At 40.8% G+C, this 19622-nt stretch overlaps 1 protein-coding gene across 3 annotated transcripts in view; it reads left to right on the top strand.

Annotated features, from left to right (window-relative positions):
• Positions 1-19622, top strand: part of MYRF (myelin regulatory factor) — a 176155-nt gene that overhangs the window by 105521 nt on the left and 51012 nt on the right. The gene's annotated exons all lie outside the window — the stretch shown is intronic.

Below are 19622 nucleotides of genomic sequence, written 5' to 3'. Positions count from 1 at the left end.
AATGAGGAAAGATTCAGACCCAGCTGGTTCCTCTGGTGTAATGAATAATAAATATGTGGCATCATATTTTCCCCTCCCCCTTTATCTCCCCATTTCCTGGCCAACATCAGCAAATCCTAAACCAAAGTTTGGTTCACTGCAGCACCCCTACTCTGTCTAGCAAGTAGAATAAGAGAGGTAGTGAGGGGGAACCTACAAATGAAATAGTCCTTGGCAGTTGTGCAGACAGTCATGTGGACCATGTGGTTGGACTGGACATCTGAAGGGAGCCTGAAAGTAATGGAAATTCCATAGAGAACTAAGCTAATGAGACTATCCTAGATTTTACCATCAGCTAGGACATGTATAGAGACAGGGACAGAGGATATGTGGTTTCCCTTGCTCAAATCTGGTGTTGTGCTAAAAGTAAGCTTATAAACATTTTCTTTTTAATAAATACTTTATAACTTTGGATGCTGGTAGTGGTTCTTTGTACCACCTAGACTTCCACTATCTCAGACATGCTATTTTAAAAGAAGGAGGAAAGGAAAGCAGCTGGCAATGGGCTGTTACCCCAGGGGTGCACCAGGCATGGTAGCCATGCACAGGACAGTGGGAAACACAGAGTCAGGGCCTCAGAACCGGGAAGGGGAGCTGAAAGCCCTGATCCTCTAAGTGGGAAATCCCTATATTGGTCAGGTGGTAGTAGCAGCTACTTGAGAGTTTTTTTAAAAAAAGCCCCTCAAGAGAGTTGGGAATCCCTAGGAGGGCAGGATGGAAATGGCACCTGCAGGTCAAAGCAGGCATGTTCTGTCCCAGCAGTCATCCCAAACTGTGTGACTAGATGTGTTTTGCTTGATTGTTTTGCTTGGTGGTCTGTGAAATTAGCCATATGGCTCTGGATATGGACCAAGATGAAAACAGATCAATAATGTCAGGAAGATCCAAGATGGCGGCACATGCAAGAGCCTAGGTGCTGAGGCTCTGAGGAAAAAACATAAAACAACATAAGACGTAAAACCTGCCCTGAACCTACTTACCAGTTTTTGGAAGAGCGGAGGGCTTGCCTGGAGATGCATTGGTGATGGGGCATAGGGAGACAGTTTGAAAAGGAGCCCCAGAGACCAGCCGAACAGAGCATTCGGCGTGGAATGCTGGCTTGAGATTAGGGCAAGAAGCTGCAGCCGCCGCGGTCTGTGGCCCGGGGTGAGCAATTGACCGGGCGGCGAGGGCAGAGAGTCAGCGAAGCAAGCAGGGAGCTGGTGGTATGTCAGTGTTAGCGGTGGAGTGTTTGTTGGTGCGGTGCCGGCCTGGACCCATGGCGGGGGGCTGCCGGAGTGGTCGGAGCCTGGAATCGCTGGGGAGGTAGGAGTGGCGAGTCGAGAGAGTGCAATGACGGGGAGTGGAGGTGCAGAGGAGCGAAGACTTTGGGCCTTCAGGTGGAAAGAACGAGGAGCTGGTGGAGAACCAGCAAAAAAATCCGAGCCAGGGGGTGGGGCGCCCCGGCCCCCGGGGGGGGACAGAGGCTGGCCTAACCCGGCAGCTAATGTGATGCGGATGGAGACGTATCATCAAAAGGAATTGTTACTCTGGTATCTTGCAGTAGCACTTTACAAAAGGACTACTATCGTTGTGCCTTATACCTTATACCAGCACTTTAAAAAAGAACTGCTGCTTTGCATTACATACCAGCACTTTGATGGAACTGCTATCTTTGCACCCTGCTACCTCTGCACTACCTCTGCACTTTGCACCAGCACTTTAAAGATACTTGAAGACGCTCTAATTTTTAAAACCTTCCAGCACTTTAAGAACTTTAAGAACATTAGCACTTTAAAATCTGTCCTCCAGTTAGTAAATCATCTGCTGTGGTATACCGCAGTGCCTCTAAACTGATGACCCTACCCATTTATTATTGCTTATCCTTGAGGTTTTTTCCTTTTTCATTGAAAAATTGATTGTAAATTGATTGTATTTGGACCTAATTGAATATTTTATCTACTAAATTGAATTGATACATAAATTTTGCCAATTAATTAGACTGCGGGGGGGAGGGTTTTTTTTAAATTAATTGGGTAGGATAAAATTATTAGTGGTAGAAATAAGTTTTATCTAGGTCATAAGAAATGTTAGTGGATAGAGTATTAGGTTGAGTGAGTGGGTGGGAGGAGCAGGATACGTTAATGTGCACGCTGCTGGTGACCTGAGACTCTGTGAAGACCATTGGTAAGAAATGTCAGGTCAGGGGATTCCAGTACTCCTGGGGAGGGGAAAGTACGGCGGTGGGAGGAGGCGAAGTTGGAATGGAAGGAGACTGAGACACAAGAGGGCTCGCTCCACTTCCAGCCTGTGTCCCATCCCAAGGATAGCAGGTAGAGGGGTCAAGTGGAAACACTCGCCTCCGTCCCTGGTATTGTGCAATGCCAGGTCCATAATTAATAAAACCTCAGTCCTGCAGAATTTTTTTATCAGGCAGAATATGGACTTGGCTTGCATGACGGAGACCTGGGTGCGGGACGGGGAGACAATTGCTCTCTCCCAAGTAACCCTGCCTGTGTTTTCCATTCTTCACCAGGTTTGGACTAGCAGGCGGGGGGGGGGCTTTTTCAGACGGGAGGATTGCTCCTTCAGGGCACTTCCGCCGCCAAAGATCGTGGGCATAGAGTGTGCTGGCCTGATGTGGGACTTGGGGGAGAGTTTGGCAATCTGGCTGGTGTACCGTTTGCCTAACGCACTGGCCAGTGCCCTACCGTCCCTGATGGAGGCTGTAGCAGGCTGGGCATTGGAGCATCCTCGGCTTATAGTCCTGGGTGACTTCAATGTCCATGCTAAGGATGTGGCTTTCACTTGGGTGACGGACCTAGTGCTTTCCATGGCAGCACCGGGACTCTCTCAATATATAACAGCGCCTATGCATTGGGCTGGGCACACATTAGACCTGAACTTTGCGGCGGGAGTTGTAGTGGATCAGATTTCTGCCAAGGCAGTGCCATGGTCTGACCGCCATGCCCTGAGGGCTCGTATGGATATTCCACCCCTACCCCGTTTAGGCGGTGAGCAAGTTTTAGCTCGCCCCCAAAGCCAGATTTGCAGCTTCAAATGGCTATGTGGGATCCCTGACCCTCTGGTGTCTCGGATGAGCTGGTGGAAATCTAGAATAACCAACTCTCTACAGCCATCGACGAGATCACCCCTCGACATCCTCTCATCCTCGTTCATGATCCGCTCCATGATATACCCTAGAGCTGCAATCAATGAAACGGCGATTAAGGTGACTAGAGAGACAATGGCGATGTACTCATGACGAAGCTACAAGAACATCTTATAGGTCATTTATGGGGACCTATGAGATGGCAGTCCAGGCCACAAAGAAGACTTACTTTGCGTCCCGGATTCCATCTGCAACCTCGTACCCAGCACAATTGTTTAGTATAATTCGGTCATTAACAACTTTACCGCATGATAAACAAAAATTAGAGAATTGGAAATTGGCTGTGAGGCTTTTGCGAGTTTTTTTCACAGATAAGGTCTCATCGCTCCGACGCGACCTTCCCGCCATAATTGATACAGTGAAAGAACTCGGGGCACTGAGTGCGTCTTCTGGTCCAATTCTAGATTCCTTCAATCCACTCAGCCTGGAGGAAGTCGGCAGGATCCTTTTTGCTGTACGCCCTACGACCTGTGGGTTGGACCTGTGCCCATCCTGGCTTATAAAAGCTAGCCAGGCGTTGCTACGTGAACCACTACAAGGTATTGTCAACAGATCCCTGGTAGAAAGGATCTTTCCCACACCTCCTAAAGAGGCTGTGGTTCGTCTCCTCTTGAAAAAAACCATCTGCAGATCCAGCCGTAATGGCGAACTATCGGCCAGTATCAAACCTTCCCTTTTTGGGTAAGTTTATAGAGTGGGCGGTGGAAACTCAGCTACAAGGATTCCTGGAGGACACTTCTGCACTGGATCCATTCCAGTATGGCTTTCGACCAGGTCACGGAATGGAGACGGTTCTGGTCACTCTCATAGATGACCTCATGCGACATCTGGATCGGGGCAGCTCAGCAGTGCTGTTATTATTAGACCTGTCAGCTGCCTTTGATACGGTTGACTATCAGCTACTGACTAGCCGCCTTGCTGACGTGGGGATTCAGGGGTCCGCCTTACAGTGGTTGACCTCCTTTCTCCAAGATCAGGGACAAAGGGTGGTGATAGGGGAGGAATCATCCCATAGGCACCCACTTATATGTGGTGTACCACAGGGTGCGGTTCTGTCCCCAATGTTATTCAACATCTATATGTGCCCCCTTGCCTAAATTGTCAAGAGGTATGGACTAGGTTGTCACCAACATGCAGACGACACCCAGCTCTATCTATTGATGGGTGGCCAGTCTGACTGTACTCTGGAAAATCTAAACCTGGCTCTTCAAGCCGTAGCATCTTGGCTCAGGCTGAGTTGGTTGAAGCTGAATCCGATGAAGACAGAGGTTCTCTACTTGAGCTGGGGTGGTCCAGGGGAGGGAGATCCCTCTGCCAGCTCTTGATGGGGTGTTCACTAATACCAGCCCCTAAGGTCAAGAGCTTGGGCGTGCTCCTTGAGTCCTCCCTTACGATGGAGGCCCAAGTAGCAGCCACTATTAGATCCGCCTTTTTTCATCTTCGGTGGGTGCGACAGTTGGCCCCTTTCCTAGAGCATAACGACTTAGCAATGGCGATCCATGCTACGGTCACCTCAAGAATAGATCACTGTAATGCTCTCCACATGGGGCTTCCCTTGACGCTGACTTGGGAACTACAGCTAGTGCAGAACGCTGCGACACGGCTGTTAATGAGGCTCCCTCGATGGGAGCACATTCAGCCAGTGCTGAAAGAGCTGCACTGGCTACGTATTGTGTTCTGAGTCCGTTTCAAGGTGTTGGTATTGACCTTTAAAGCCCTTTATGGTCAGGGACCTGTCTATCTGTGGGACCGCTTTTCTCCACATATTCCCCAGAGAGCACTGCGTTCAGGGACAAAAAATCTATTGTCCATCCCTGGACCAAAGGAGGCTAGGTTGCGTTTGACGCAAGCTAGGGCCTTCTCGGTGGCAGCACCAGAATTGTGGAATGCTCTCCCAGAGGCCATAAGGGCCCTGCAGGATCTTTCTACTTTCCACAGGGCCTGTAAGACCGAATTGTTTTGACAGGCCTTTGATATTTAAACAGGAGAGAGCTGCCACCTGAAATCATATAGAACCCGCCTATATTGTACATTGTAGCGATACAGCACCATGAAATGGTTTTTAAAAAATTTAAAATTGTAATTATGTTTTATTGGTTTTTAACTTGTGAAAATGAATGTTGTGAGCCGCCCTGAGTCCACTTGCAGAGAGGGTGGAATAGAAATTTAATGTAATAAATAAATAATAATAAATGTCTTTCAAAAACTAGAAAAGGTAGCTTTTTCAAGGACTTGTCATTTGTTTGTTTACTTGTTTAAAGTATTAATGTCCTGCTGTCCCAGACATAGTTCTTGAGGTGGTTTTCAATATAAACAGCAGTGGCAAGCAGAGAAGGTTAATCACTGTGATTCTGTCCCCAAACGTATAGCCAGCTGTATGGAGCTTTACTAGAAGGACAGAAGATATACATTCTGAGTAGAACTTGGCTGGTCTTAAATGCCTAGAAGGTTTTGGTGACGAGAATGGAGGAAGTCATGCATTGTGAATAAAACTTTGTTGTTCTTAAATACATCCACTGAGGAAAGTGCTTTGAACATTGGATTTTACAGCGGTATTTCTTCTGGAAAACAGCTGCAAGAGATTCTCCTTTTAGTGGATTACAAATAACTGTTGGAGGTGGTTTGGAGGCCTTCAGATATTTAGCTAAATTGGAGACTGATATAATTTGCCTGCAAGAAACTCATATTCTGACAAAGGACCAACATCTTTTGAAAAATAAAAAATTTGGCAATCTATTTGTAGCAACTGATCCAACTAGAAAGAAAAGGGGTGTGGCAACCTACATAAAGAACAAATTTAATCCACAATTACGATTTGCCTCAGAAGATGGAAGGACTCTACTTGTGGAAATTAGCATAGAAGGGAAAAAAATATTGGCAAATATTTACGTGCCAAATGAGCATCAAGAAAAAGTCTTTAACGACTTTGTTTTTGATCGAAAACTAAATAGAAAACCATGTAAGCCTACAAAAACTAAAGGATTCCAACTACCAGCAAGTTTTTTTAAACTAGCAGAGGAATTAGATCTGGTCGATGCCAGGTGAACAAGATATACAAAATCAAGAGATTTTACTTACTATACTGCTAGTCATCAACCCTGGTCAAGAATTGACTTGTGTTGGCTCTCTACAAATTCGATTAGAGATTTAGTAGAGATTGAAATCCAGCCAAGAGTGATATCAGATCATAATCCGGTTACCATAAAATTCAAGGGACCTCAAGTGAGAAGAACATGGAGGCTAAATACACAAATTTTAAAAGATAAAAATTTCTTCAAGAAGCCAAAATAAAATGCAATTATTGTTTAAACAGAATAGAACCCCAGATGTGAAGACACAGGTCATATCGGATACTGCAAAGGCAAGTTTTAGAGGGCTAGCAACAAGATTTAATGCCAAGAAAAAGAAAGAAAAGGCGGAAAATTTCTGAAAACTAATGACTAAAGTAGAAAAAGCGGAAAAGAATCTAAAAGCACAACCAACAAAACAGGAATATCAAAATAAAATTTAAAAAATACAACATCAACTTAATTTACTACTTGCAGAAGGTGGAGAAGAAATTGAGATATTCCAGACAAAATTACTTTGAACATGTTAATAAACCGGGAAGATGGTTGGCATATAGATTGAGAAAAGAAAGTGCCAGAAGAATAATACCGGTGCTGAGAGATGAAAATAATAAAGAAAAATTTCAAAGACATGAGATGTGCCAGATTGTGGAATAATTTTACAAGAAGCTTTATGAAACCAAACAAATGCAGAAGGAAGAAAACTACCTTAAACAGAATAATCTTAACAAATTTACAGAGGAACAACGGAGAGTGTTGAATGAGCTAATAATGATAAGAGAATTGGGAGAGGCGATAGCACTGCAAAAGAACGGCAAGTCACCCAGTCCAGATGGTCTACCTGCAGAATTTTATAAAGCCTTCGAAGATTGTATATCAATACCATTCAAACATCTCTTAGAAACGATCCAAAAAGAAGCTGAAATACCAAATTCATGGCAAGAAGCTATAATATCTTTAATCCCAAAAGAAGGTGCAGATTTGAAAGATGTTAAAATTTTTAAGCCAATTTCCTTTTTGAATGTGGATTATAAAATTTTTGCCTCAATACTGGCGCAACACTTAAAGAAAGTGCTATCAGTCATCATACATCAAGACCAAGCAGAATTTCTTCCTAGAAGACACATGAAAGATAATGTTAGAACAATATGTAATATAATGGAGTACTATGAGAGTCATCCAGAGAAACAATTGGCACTAATCTGTTTGGATGCAGAGCAGGCCTTTGACAACGTGAGTTGGCAATTCATGATACATCAACTGAAAGGTATAGAATGTGGTGAGAACTTTTTGAAGACGATAAAATCAATATATTCCTCCCAAAAAAGGTGATGGTGAATAGCGAATTAACAAATCAATTGATATCCAGAAAGGTACAAGACAAGGCTGTCCTCTCTCACCACTTATTTTCATCTTGTGCCTAGAAATATTGAATAATCAAATAAGAGAAGATCCAAGTATTAAAGGGCATTGATTAAAGGTGAACAATACAAACTGAGGGCCTTTGCGAATAATGTGGTCTTTATATTAGAACAACCATTAGACTCAATTGAGTTTCTGAAAAACAGAATTAATCAATTCGGTTATTGGGCAGGTTTGAAGGTAAACTATGTTAAAACAAAATTCTTGGCAAAAAACCATGACAATGGCACAAATTGACCTTTTTCAACAAAAATCAGGATTCTCTTATGAGAAAAAAGTGAAATACTTGGGCATATACATTTCGAATAAATGCAGTGATTTAAAGATGGACAACTTTGACAAATTGCTAAAAGAGATTAAAAAGAACTTGGATAGATGGCAAGACCTGAATATATCATTAATGGGAAGAATAGCTTCAATAAAAATGAATATTCTGCCAAGATTGTTATTTTTATTTCAAACTACCCTGGTGCTTTTAACTACTGTGTTTTTTCAAGACTTGAATAAAATGGTCTCTGAGTACATCTGGCGTAAGAAAAAACCTAGAATTAGATTAAAAATACTACAAGACACTAAAACAAGAGCAGGTCTGGGTCTTCCTGACTGGCAGCTGTACTATAGAGCCTCGGATTTTGACTTGGGTGAGAGACTAGGCTCTACTGAATGGTAGAAGGCAGTTACTGCTAGAGAGACACGATCTGACCTTGGGTTGGCATGCGTACTTATGGTATCAAAGACTAGATGGACACTCTTATTTTAAACATCATTGGCTTTGAAAATCTTTGTACCATACATGGACATGGTTAAAATCGAAAATTTATCAGAAAATTCCAAGATGGGTGTCTCCGGTGGAAGCATTTACACCGCCTAATCTCATAAATCCAAATCAGAACTATAAATATGAAGATTTACTGAAAAAAGACAATCTTTTGAAGTTTTAAGGAAGAATTAGAGGACACTGATATTAAAATGAACTGGTGGATGAGAACACAAATAGAGTCTAGATACGCCAAAGACAAGACAATGGGTTTTAATACAGACCAATATCCATTTGATAAAATCTTTTTGGGCCCTCACGAGAAACTGCTTTTGAATTTATATTCATACCTGCTACAGATGAAGATGCAAGATGAGATTGTAAAGGACTGTATGGTCCAGTGGGCAAAAAATGTGGGCCGTAATATTGTGCTAGAGGAATGGGAGACATTATGGAAATCTAATATTAAACTAACTAGGTTAATAGCCTTTAAAGAAAATCTGAATGTTTTATAGATGGTATGTAACCCCTCAGAAACTTTCTAAAATGTACTCAAATATGTCAAACAAGTGCTGGAAATGTACAAAACATGTGGGGTCGTTTTATCATATGTGGTGCTCATGTGAGATGGTGAAAGACTATTGGAAGATGGTGCATGTACTTCTACAGAGAATTTTGAAGGCTCAGATCCAATTTAAATCAGAACTATTTTTATTGAACATATATCCTAATGAATATACAAAAGAGACTAAGCATTTATTGGCTCATATTATTACAGCAGCTAGAATTTTGCTTGCACAGAAATGGAAACTTCAGGCAATCCCTATGAGATCAGATTTGATGGGGAAAATCTTGGAAACAGCGGAGATGGACTACTTATCTCAGTTGCTGGCTGGGAAATCTAAGGAAGAAGCAAAGAAATATTGGGGAAAGTTATATGTGTGGCTAGATAATTACGAATTAATGGTGTGAACTTTTATTCTTTTATTTTTAGCTCTTACAGGATGTTAAACTAGAAATACTAGAAATATAAATTAATAATGACAGATAGATAGTTAAGAGGAGAACTTACTACTTATGTAATACGTCATACAGTTTAAGAAGATATGATGTATAATGAATTACAATATGTTAATGATTAGGGTTTGTAGAATCTTTCGGGATCAAGTGCCATGTTCTACTGGAGAAAGTTTTCCTTCCAGACGTTTCATTCTCAGCTGCGGAGAACATCCTCAGTGGCGTTGCAGCCGGAGCAGGATGTTCTCCGCCACTGAGGATGTTCTCCGCAGCTGAGAACGAAATGTCTGGAAGGAAAACTTTCTCCAGTAGAACACGGCACTTGATCCCGAAAGATTCTACTAACCCTAATGATGTTACCAGCCGTGAAAACCTGAAATCTTTGATAATATGTTAATGACTCATTACCATGCAGATTGGATTATTATGGTATTGCTAATTGTAATTTCACTTTTCTATTCCCCTTTCCCTACTCCTTTCTTTTTTCTAGAAAACCAATAAAATTTATTATACTCAATATAAACAGCAATAAAAGGTGTAAACCACCCCAGGTAATTCTGGCATCCAAGTACATAAGTCATTAACAACCCTGCTAACAATAAATGATAGAAGCAGTGGACCGTAAAAATACGTATAAGCATAAATGAGCTGCATTAACAGAACTCAGGGCATTAAAAAACCAAGCAACAACATTTCAATTACTTCTGGGGATATAAAATATCTTCAGCTAGTGCTTAACCGTCTAAAGAATAGACACCAGACAAAGGGAGTGAAAGATGAGATGACAAAATAAAAAAGGCATGGACTCCATTAGCTACCCACTGAATCTCTGAAGTCAAGGGCATGCAGAGCAGGGCCTCTGAAGACGATCTCAGTAATTGGGCAGGTTCATGTGGGGTCAGGTGGTTCTTGGACTTCCGTTTTCCAATCAGAAGCATACTTCTCAGGGTCTGACTAATCCAGGATGCATGGGCCTACCACCACTTTTTCCTTGTAATGTCTAGCTGAGCATGAAACATGTGCTATGTATTGCCCCACTCCCTCTGCTGACAACCAGTGATATGATTTGCATATCTGGCAATGCATAATAATGCATAACTGCATTTTGTTCAACTAAATGTGAGGAAGAGGGAAAGAGAAAAGGAACGAGTCAGCCCCTTCTCTGAAAATAACTGGTCAAACCCTCACCATCCTTCTGGTTGTTTTCAACTAGTGACATGTACACTGGAAAGTAGAGCTTTAAAGGTAGACTTTCTTTGTTGAGAGGATCAGCTATAAATTCTGTTTAGAATCATTCTGGTTCTGCAGTGGATGACTAAGACATGTCTTGATTAACTTTCAACATAGCTGTCAGCCTGGAATGTTACAGGGGGTCGTTTCAGCTCTAGATGGAATTCATCTAGCAACATCCTCTGTTCACAGTGAAAGGCAGTCCCGCATCAATGTCTGGAAGGGTGATTAGCCTGATTTAAAAAAGAAAACCTTGCTCCAGTAAGAATCATGCTATATGCACACGAGTAACACTTTGCTGTGCTAGAAGCATCTCCGTTACAACTGAAATGAATGCAAAATAAAGCATTCAGAACTGCTCATGGGGAATGTCCATAATTTCATAATAAGGATTAAATGGTACATCAAATTACAGATTTTGCTGAGAACTAAGGCATTAGTGACCTACATTTTACAGTTTCAAATGGAAAGATACAGGTTGAGATGCCTAAACCACAGAAATTGCATACATATGCAATAAGATTGTACCCACTAACCGTTTTTTTGTTTTGTTTTGTTTTGTTTTGGTAGGATTTATATTCAGGTTTGTGCAAAATGTATCACATTTTAAATTTATGAGAGTTTTCATGTTTGGACAAATCCTGGAGATAATACAGTGACATCATACAGTGACACAGAGACTATAAAATATAAGTGCATCATCAACTGATACCTGCCTGGGACCACAATGTTTTCCATAGTATAAAGCATGGAATATGATATGTGAGATGCTGCATGTATCTGGAAATGGTAGTGTTATCTGTTGTCCTGAACCTAGCTCTTCTGCCTTCCAAAGAGTCTTTGGTACATAGGGTTACCCTTGAAAGAGAGGACCATGGATCACAGTTTCTAGAGAACACTAACTTTCTGCACTTATCCATTTGATCTCATTTGCAGCTATTCAAGTTCGATTGTGAGATGAAACAGGATACTAGAATGGAAGGGCTACAGTTAAATGGCAGACAGTACTCATAGGTTGGTTCCACCCCAGAGCCTCCAGACGGCCTGCAGATCAGGGCAGATCAGTGCATCCAGAGCACTCATGTGCCCCATCCGCAGCTCCCCAGGCACTTGCTGGCTGCTTCCCGGCCATCCAGATGGCTGGGGAGGCACTTCAAAGGTGCCCTAGCGATTAGGTACCACTTTCAACGTGGTACCTTTTTGGACTGGTTCCAGATACAGTGGGGATGGGTTGTAGGTGGGAGCAGGATAGCAGGCAGATGTGCGCGTTTGGATGCATCTTTTTAGTCCACTCGCCTGCCATCCCTGGGGCCGCTTAAACTGCCCGTCTGGCCCCGGCCAAAGTGATTTTTTTTGTGTGTATGGGTTTTTCCCCCCATCTAGTTTCATCCAGCTTATGGTGACACTGTAGGGTTGTCAAGGCAAGAGACATTCAGAGGTGGTTCTTCCTTGGACTTTCTTGGTGGTCTCCCATCTTAATTGTGTGTAGGACTTAACCTGTTTAGCTTACAGCATATGATGAGAGCAGGCTAGCTTGGGCTATCCCGGTTCGGGGCATCGTGTTTAAAGAAATCAGTGTACTGACCTGAAAGGATTAAATTGTGAGACAGGTCAATGGGCTTTGTCAGTTTTTAAGATCAATGTCTCATATTCTGAAGGGTTAGAAGATGGTTTCCAATGAACTTTCCTTGGTGTGTATCAGCTTTGGAAACTGCATGTCAGCAAATCTCACACAAACATGGGAGCCAGATAGCATAACTATGGAGATACTACTCATGTTTCCCTGTTTCTGGCTACATTGCAACTCTGGCATAAAGGACAGGTGACGGTTTTACCGTGTTAGGTAAATATTCAGTTTCTGTATAGGCTTCTGGTTTTCACCAGATGATAACAAAGTCCGATTTCTGTTGGCTGGCAGATTTTTTTGGAGACAGTTCTCATTGGTGGGATGCTCTTGAGCTAATTCATAGACTTTTTTTGTGAGGTGCAATGTCTTGGTTACATCTTCTTATTAGGTATATATTTTAGGTAATGTTTCTGATGTCATCCTAGTCACTGTTATGCCAATTGTTTAACGTCTGTGTTGTAGCTTAAAATATTATCATGGATCTTAATTATTTGAACCTCTGGCAGATACTGGCCATGTTAGGTTCATAACCCTTCACAGTCTTCCATCATAAAGATAGCAGACTTGTAGTACCATGCTAATCAGAGCTTAACACATCCAAATCCACTAACATCACTAGGTTTGGAATTATTTAACACTGCTTAGCATGGCACTATAAGTTCCTCCTTGTCCTTCTGTGAATCTTCCATTTCTTTTCATCATGTAAAGAATCCATTTAATGCTTAACGTTCTGACAAACAAGTGTGTGTAAGGAAGTCCTGGCTTATTTATACATTAAAAGCAGTCTCAGGAGGCTGTGATGGAGAGCAGGTGGGGAAGGGGTGCATAACCCTTTCCCTATCATCATTTTTTCCTCCAACATGCCTACTTTGTTTTCCATGCTATGAGGTTCAAGTTGTATATTTGCTGTGGTAGTTATGCATCTGGAATACCACAGTTATGAGAAGCAGTTGGGTGATTTTGAACAGAAAAAAAAGTCAACAAGGAAAGGGCTAGACATGCTCCCCACTTCTCTTCCTGATCAACATTGTAGCTTCCTAAAACTTGCTTTTCATTTAAAGATTTAAATGTGTTGCATGCATTTTTGTGTAACATGAAAATTGCCCCCACTGCCCCCCCAAAAACCCTAGTTTACTATTACTGGCAGCTAAGATTTTGATTGCAGCCTGTTGAGTGTTTGCAAGTACACTATGGGTGTTTTTACATTCAGTTTGATCCAGAGTTTTAGAGTCTTCAAATCGTCTGCCACCGTTCCGCTTTAATTAGTTTCCTTTTACATTTGTGAATTTGCTCTGCTCATTTTGCATAGCCAAACTTTTATATTGTCTGTTGAAAGCATTTCAGTTTGTGTGTGTGGGGGGGGTGTGTCTCTGATCAGAGGACAGCCGGAGTACCAGTGCTTAGTTAAATGTATATGATTGCTTGGAAATCGTGTCAACACTGCAAAAACAATACAAATTTAAATTACAAGATGAGGCAAGCAATGATATGTAAAAATTTCAAGTGCTGTCAGTTCTCATGCAAACTACTGTTGGCAAAGAGTCTTTTAAAATGCATGAAAACTTCTACAATACAAGTTTGAAACGCCTGTAGAGAAATGACCGGATCAAAACTAGTTTTGAGAAAAACGTTGCAGCAGCACCAGAACCCATCTCACAGAAACAAACGTAGATGCTTCGGGCAGCAACAATGCAAAACAGTTGTGAGAATGTTAGGTTGTGTAAAAGGTGAGTTTCCAATGTGGTGATAGAGAGTCACAGACTGTAAGTGTAAAAACACCCTATATAAATGGACCTAGGAACTGATATGCTATTCCAGCAAATATCCTTCCAGGCCAGAACCTTCCAAGGGACATACTCAAAGGTCAACTATCAGCCTAGGCAGACATTAACCAGAACATCTTTGAGGGGCTCCCATTTGCCTTAGGATGCTTTGCCTTTCCTGTATTTTCTTTCGCTCCTTTAATTTCTGAGTGGCAGATCTGATATAATCACAGTGGAATATGGAAGCCACACACCAAATAGCTAGGCCTGAGGAGAAATGATGAGGAAGGAAGCCTGCTCTTTGAATGGTGGAGGGGAATAATTTGCTGTTTGAATAGCATAGGCTGGGAAAAAATTAATAGCAAAGTGAAGGACCAAAAATGTGAGGAAAAGGGGTATGAGGGGGAGAGAAATTCCTCTCATACTTACTGACTGAGGTAGCTTGTTATGTGACCACCATCTGTTTTTTGTTCAAGGCACATCTCTGGCAGCTCAGGGTCCCCCTGTTACTATGCGGAAGAACTAAATGGCTCCTTACAGTGCCTGGCAAGGATGTGCTGACAGCATACATCCACTCTGGCATGTCTTAGAAGAACTCTTAGGAAGATTATCAACATACACAAGACCAGTCTTTTCTGCCTAAAGGAAATATTTAACTTCTATTCTAGTCATGCCTCTAGACAAACACATACAAACTAGCAATGGATCTGGCAAGTGCTGAGCTACTCCTGTCTGCTCCACTTGTTGCAAGTATCCTGTTGATCCCAGACTCTATCTTTCTCCACCATCCATCGCTTTGTCCTTCATTCCCTTACGCCTATTTCTTGATGAAGCCCTTAGACTGATCCTTCCTCTTTATGCCTTTCCCAAACATATGGGTTTAAAGTAAGACTGCAATACTTCATCAAGTAAATTCATTGATTAATTTAAAAAACCTTTTGATCAACTCCCTTAATTAACTCGGCAGTCATGTTATTAATTCTTAACAAAATAAATTTAATAAAGATCCTGATAATAATGACAGAAGATGCTGTCATAAAATATGAGAGAAAGAATGGTTTGTCTTTGAGGATACCTGCTACAACAAAGGCAAGTATCTAATAGCAAAAATGTTTTTCCTTTCATGCACTGATTTAATCAGTTAATCAAACAGATGATATTATCATTGATCCATCTAGCTCAGTATTGTGTAGTAAGATTGGTAATGAAGCAGAGAAATAACGAGGTCCACACAGACTTACTGGTATGAAACGAGGTTTACTTTTGGCACCAAGAGCAGAACTTAGTCAGCCATGGGCCCCCAAAATGACTAAGTTCCAATCATTCTACATACAGCCAGTTTTATTCATACAGGCTTATCTGATTCAATATTCTCCACCCCCTGTAACTTCTAGCACTTTTCCACTTCTCCTGTCTCCTTCCTTGATCAGCTTCAGCAAGAAGCTTCTCTGAGGCCCTTTTGTTATCTAATACACATTCAGAGGCCTCAATGAGGTCACTGTCTCTTTATCTAATATAAAACCTTGAATTCACACCCACTTGGGGCTGTCTGTGCTTCTAACGAAGAGTTGCATCAGACATCCTAGTTCTGAAGGCAGAAGCATGCTTTTATTCATTATCATAGGGGTATTCATTAATTATTCAGGGATCCCCCTTCATTCCCACCTTTCAGTCTTCTGAAAGCTTATTTAAGTCTGAAGGAAACTGACCATCATCATCATAAACAAATTAATTCTGTATGACCACTCAGGAAGGGCAGCTAGGTGACAATTTGGTTTTGACATTCCCAGGAAAGACTGAAATGACACTACAATGGGGTAATAAAATAGTATATTGACAGAGATGGGGTAAAGATGAGTCACGAGAGGAGGAGAGACAGTAATAGGATTATCCATTCACACTGGCACATCCCAGTATTTTTCCATCTAGAGATGTGGGTGGGGGGAAGGTCACTCAGAGGCATGCCTTGGCTATGCAGCCCAGCCTTCCAATATGGAGTTTTCCTGGTCTCCATCATGGGGCCTTTCTGGGCACACAGACTAGCTTGAGAGGGCCGCCCATGTCTTTTAAGGCTACCCTCTTTATTCGGCAGCACTCTGGTATCAATTTCCCCCCCTTTGGCACTGCCCAATCCTTGGAGGGTGTGTGCCACATTTCATGACGCGCTGCCGATCAGACTTCAAACAACCACGGTTGAGACACAGTTGGGACAAAGGAAAAGGGCTTAGGAATATCAACTACAAAAAATAAGTTATACATGAGTTGAAAATTTAAAAAAAACAATCCAATCAGGAAAAAGGGGACTGTGTGTCTTGGTACTGAAGACTAACTATCACTGAAATTTGGGACGATCTTGAGGAGGAGGTAGAGGAGGCTAGAGATACATTTCATTTTTGAGATAATCAGTCACTTGAACAGGGAAATCCATTCATAGTATATGCATTGAATAATTACATATGTCCAGTCTAAATTTGTGAACATAAATCTTGGAAGGATCCTAGAGAACTTATTTCTTTATCAATAAAACATTACTAGTTATGATGCAAGAATACAAGAACTCATCTCAATTTCTAAGACACATAAGCAATAACAAGGGACATATGCAAGTGACATGCTATAAACTGGATCAACTCATGTGCCTTTATGGCAAACACCTTGTTGTAGCCTGGGTGATTAAGATACACACATTCAGACACAAAAAGGGAGACAAAAACTTTTGCTATAGCTATGTATATATGAAATTGTCAAAAATAAGAAAAACTTCAAAAACAAACACACAAAACAAAACTGAGGCCTCAATAGAACAATGCCAGCATTAACATACATGTATGCGAGGGATCAGACCCAAAATGATTAGAGAACTGGATTAGAAAATTTAAACCATTGGAAATCAGTGGGGTGTTCAAGTTCCACTGAACCCCATTTTCCTCTGTGTCAGCTCATCCAAAATTTGTTCTTTGGGTTTCACATAGATGTGAGAGTGGGTTTCAACAAACTTTAACAACAAAATCCTAAAAGCAAATAATAATTAATCCTTAAACAAACAATTCTTAGCAGACATACCAGCAATTCTTAAAACTACTATATAACAATGAGCATGCACTAAACTTGAATTGCAGATCCGGATTTCCTTTATATATAACAAAACAATCCTGGAAAGCAAATTCTGGTTAATGCATCTTGACAAAGAAGGTTGAAATATTGGAGAGGCAGAAACTTAAAACAAGCAAATGGAAATGTGTTATCCAGTAGCAAGCCTGGCCAGGACTGGAGAGTGAATTGAAACACAAAATCAAGCAGAATTGGAGTCCTACCGTGGTAAGAACATGAAACATAGAAAGGCTTTTCTAAACAAAACACTCAGAAAAGGTCAAGCTCTAACAAGATACTATAGATGGAGGCATAAAATAAGATAGATAAGCATATAGATGCCTCTTTCCGCAGGTAAGAGGTTCACCAAACAGCTGAATAGGAAGATTGATATGCAGAGTTCATAGACGGAACATAACTATAAATGACATTAAGAGAGCAAATGAAGATATACATTTGAGGAATGCAGAACATTATTAAAGTCCAGATTTCTAATGAAGACCAAGAGTTTTCAGGAATTCTGCCTACTGAATTACCAACAAATCTAGAAAAGGTATTTCTATGGGAAACAAGACACAGAATAACTGGATCACTGGTAAAACAAAGTATTAGTTTCTTAAGACTTAAGAGAGAAGATGCATAATGAGAGGGTAGTTTTACCCAAGGAAGGGTACAGATGTTCTTCTATAACACATGCTATAATTTCAAATGAAAAGAGGTCTTGTAGAAACCAAAATTTGTGAGGTGGAAATTTAAAACACTGTTCTTTTCAGAAAATAAAATTTCAGTCCAACAACAAAAGGAATTTTCAGATTTAAATGAATGAAACATTGGGAAGCAGTTCAAAGTAAGATAGAAAACTGTGTTAGATGTAACACTTGAAGACCACATGCTTCTGGTATGAGATGTACTTAACAAAAATCACAAGAGAAATAAAATTTCCAAAAGGTTTGATACTGTATTGCGTTAGCAGAAAAAGATGTTCCATATAAACCCAAAATTGCAAATATAAACTTTTAACCCATTGTCTCAGATTAAAAAAAAACTTAACAAAAGATCTGTTAGGTGCACCATTTCTTTAAAACAAAGGAGATCACAAGCTGAATATCTTAAAAGTGTTCTCCTTAAAATTAAAGCTACAAAATCTAAGTACAAGGGAAACTGATAACGGCCAATAGAAAAATATTTTCAGACTCAAAAGGTAAAGCAAAATAAAAATTATCAGAGAAAAAGCTTTTAATCTAGGAGAACTCTTAGCCTCAGGGCAGTTTACAGGCAGAGTCTTTTCTCTAGCAGAGAAATATTAGCTGTAAGTGGAATTTTGGGATGCCAGCTCCAGGCTGGAGATTTCTGAATATTTGAATTAAATTTGAAGATTACAAGGCGTGCAGTTCATTTTCTTGGACACTTTCTCTCCCAGAGGCACTGGCCTTAATGTTCTGGGCATTACATTATATTTTTGGGAGTGATCTCCAGGTTCCACCTGGAGACTGGCACCCTTGCAAAACACAGTAGTGTTTTGAGCAAGCCAAGAAGCTTACAAGCTGACTTGCTTCTTTCAACATATGCACATCTTTCCTTCCAGGCATCTTCCTGGCTGGGAGTGGTCTTCTAGAACTACTCATTTTGTTTATGGAAACATTCTTGCAGAATTTCAAACGTTTGAATTTGTATCTTTAGACCCAAAATCAGGAGAAGATGAGAATTCAGAAAAATATCTCAATTGTGCCTCTCCCCTTAGATACCATGGGGCATATATATATAAAAGATCCTTCTCTCTCTAAAGCTGGAAGAGAGAAAATTGGTTTAACAAAAGATAGAAAGAGAAGATGATAAACCTTGCTGGGCAGTTAATCCCAGTATTCTCTTATCTGATCTTGATAAATTTTCCAGGATACAGTTCTTTTCCCCCCAGGTTAAGAAACTTTTAAACACAAGATGGGGAAGGTGATGAGATATCTGCCTGGTGGGGGGCTCAGATTTTACACTTCTTATTTCTACAATTAAGACTAAATTTGGCTGTCTTTTCTTTCCTAAAACAGCTAAAAAGGGTCTGCAAAAGTTTTCCTAGCCAAAATCCAGTGAAAGTTGCTAGGACAAAAGTTCCTTGCAAAAGAGAAAACTTTGACTCTTTGCAAATATGTTGACAATTTACTTCTCTTAAGGAGATTGGATTAGCTTTGTATCAGAGACAAGATTTTCTTTCTGATTATGAGAGGAGAAAATTCAAGCTCTGGGTGTTTCTTTATTTGCATGTGAAAAATGTGATACCTGGAGTTTTCCATCAACTTAGTCACATAGTTAAAATTTTCAAATGACCAAATTTCTTATTCCCTGGCTAGTTATGGATCTGATTTATAAAAGAAGACAGGTCTCTTTCTGTAAAAGCACCTGGTTGCTTGTGCTTTAAGAGGAGAGACTTGAGGCGAACATTTTCTTTCCTTCTTAATGTCTCAGG

The sequence above is a fragment of the Heteronotia binoei genome, chromosome 21, assembly GCF_032191835.1.
Source record: "Heteronotia binoei isolate CCM8104 ecotype False Entrance Well chromosome 21, APGP_CSIRO_Hbin_v1, whole genome shotgun sequence".
Taxonomy (NCBI): domain Eukaryota; kingdom Metazoa; phylum Chordata; class Lepidosauria; order Squamata; family Gekkonidae; genus Heteronotia; species Heteronotia binoei.
Note: the sequence above shows the minus strand (reverse complement) of the source record. Positions and strands in the feature narration are given on the sequence as shown.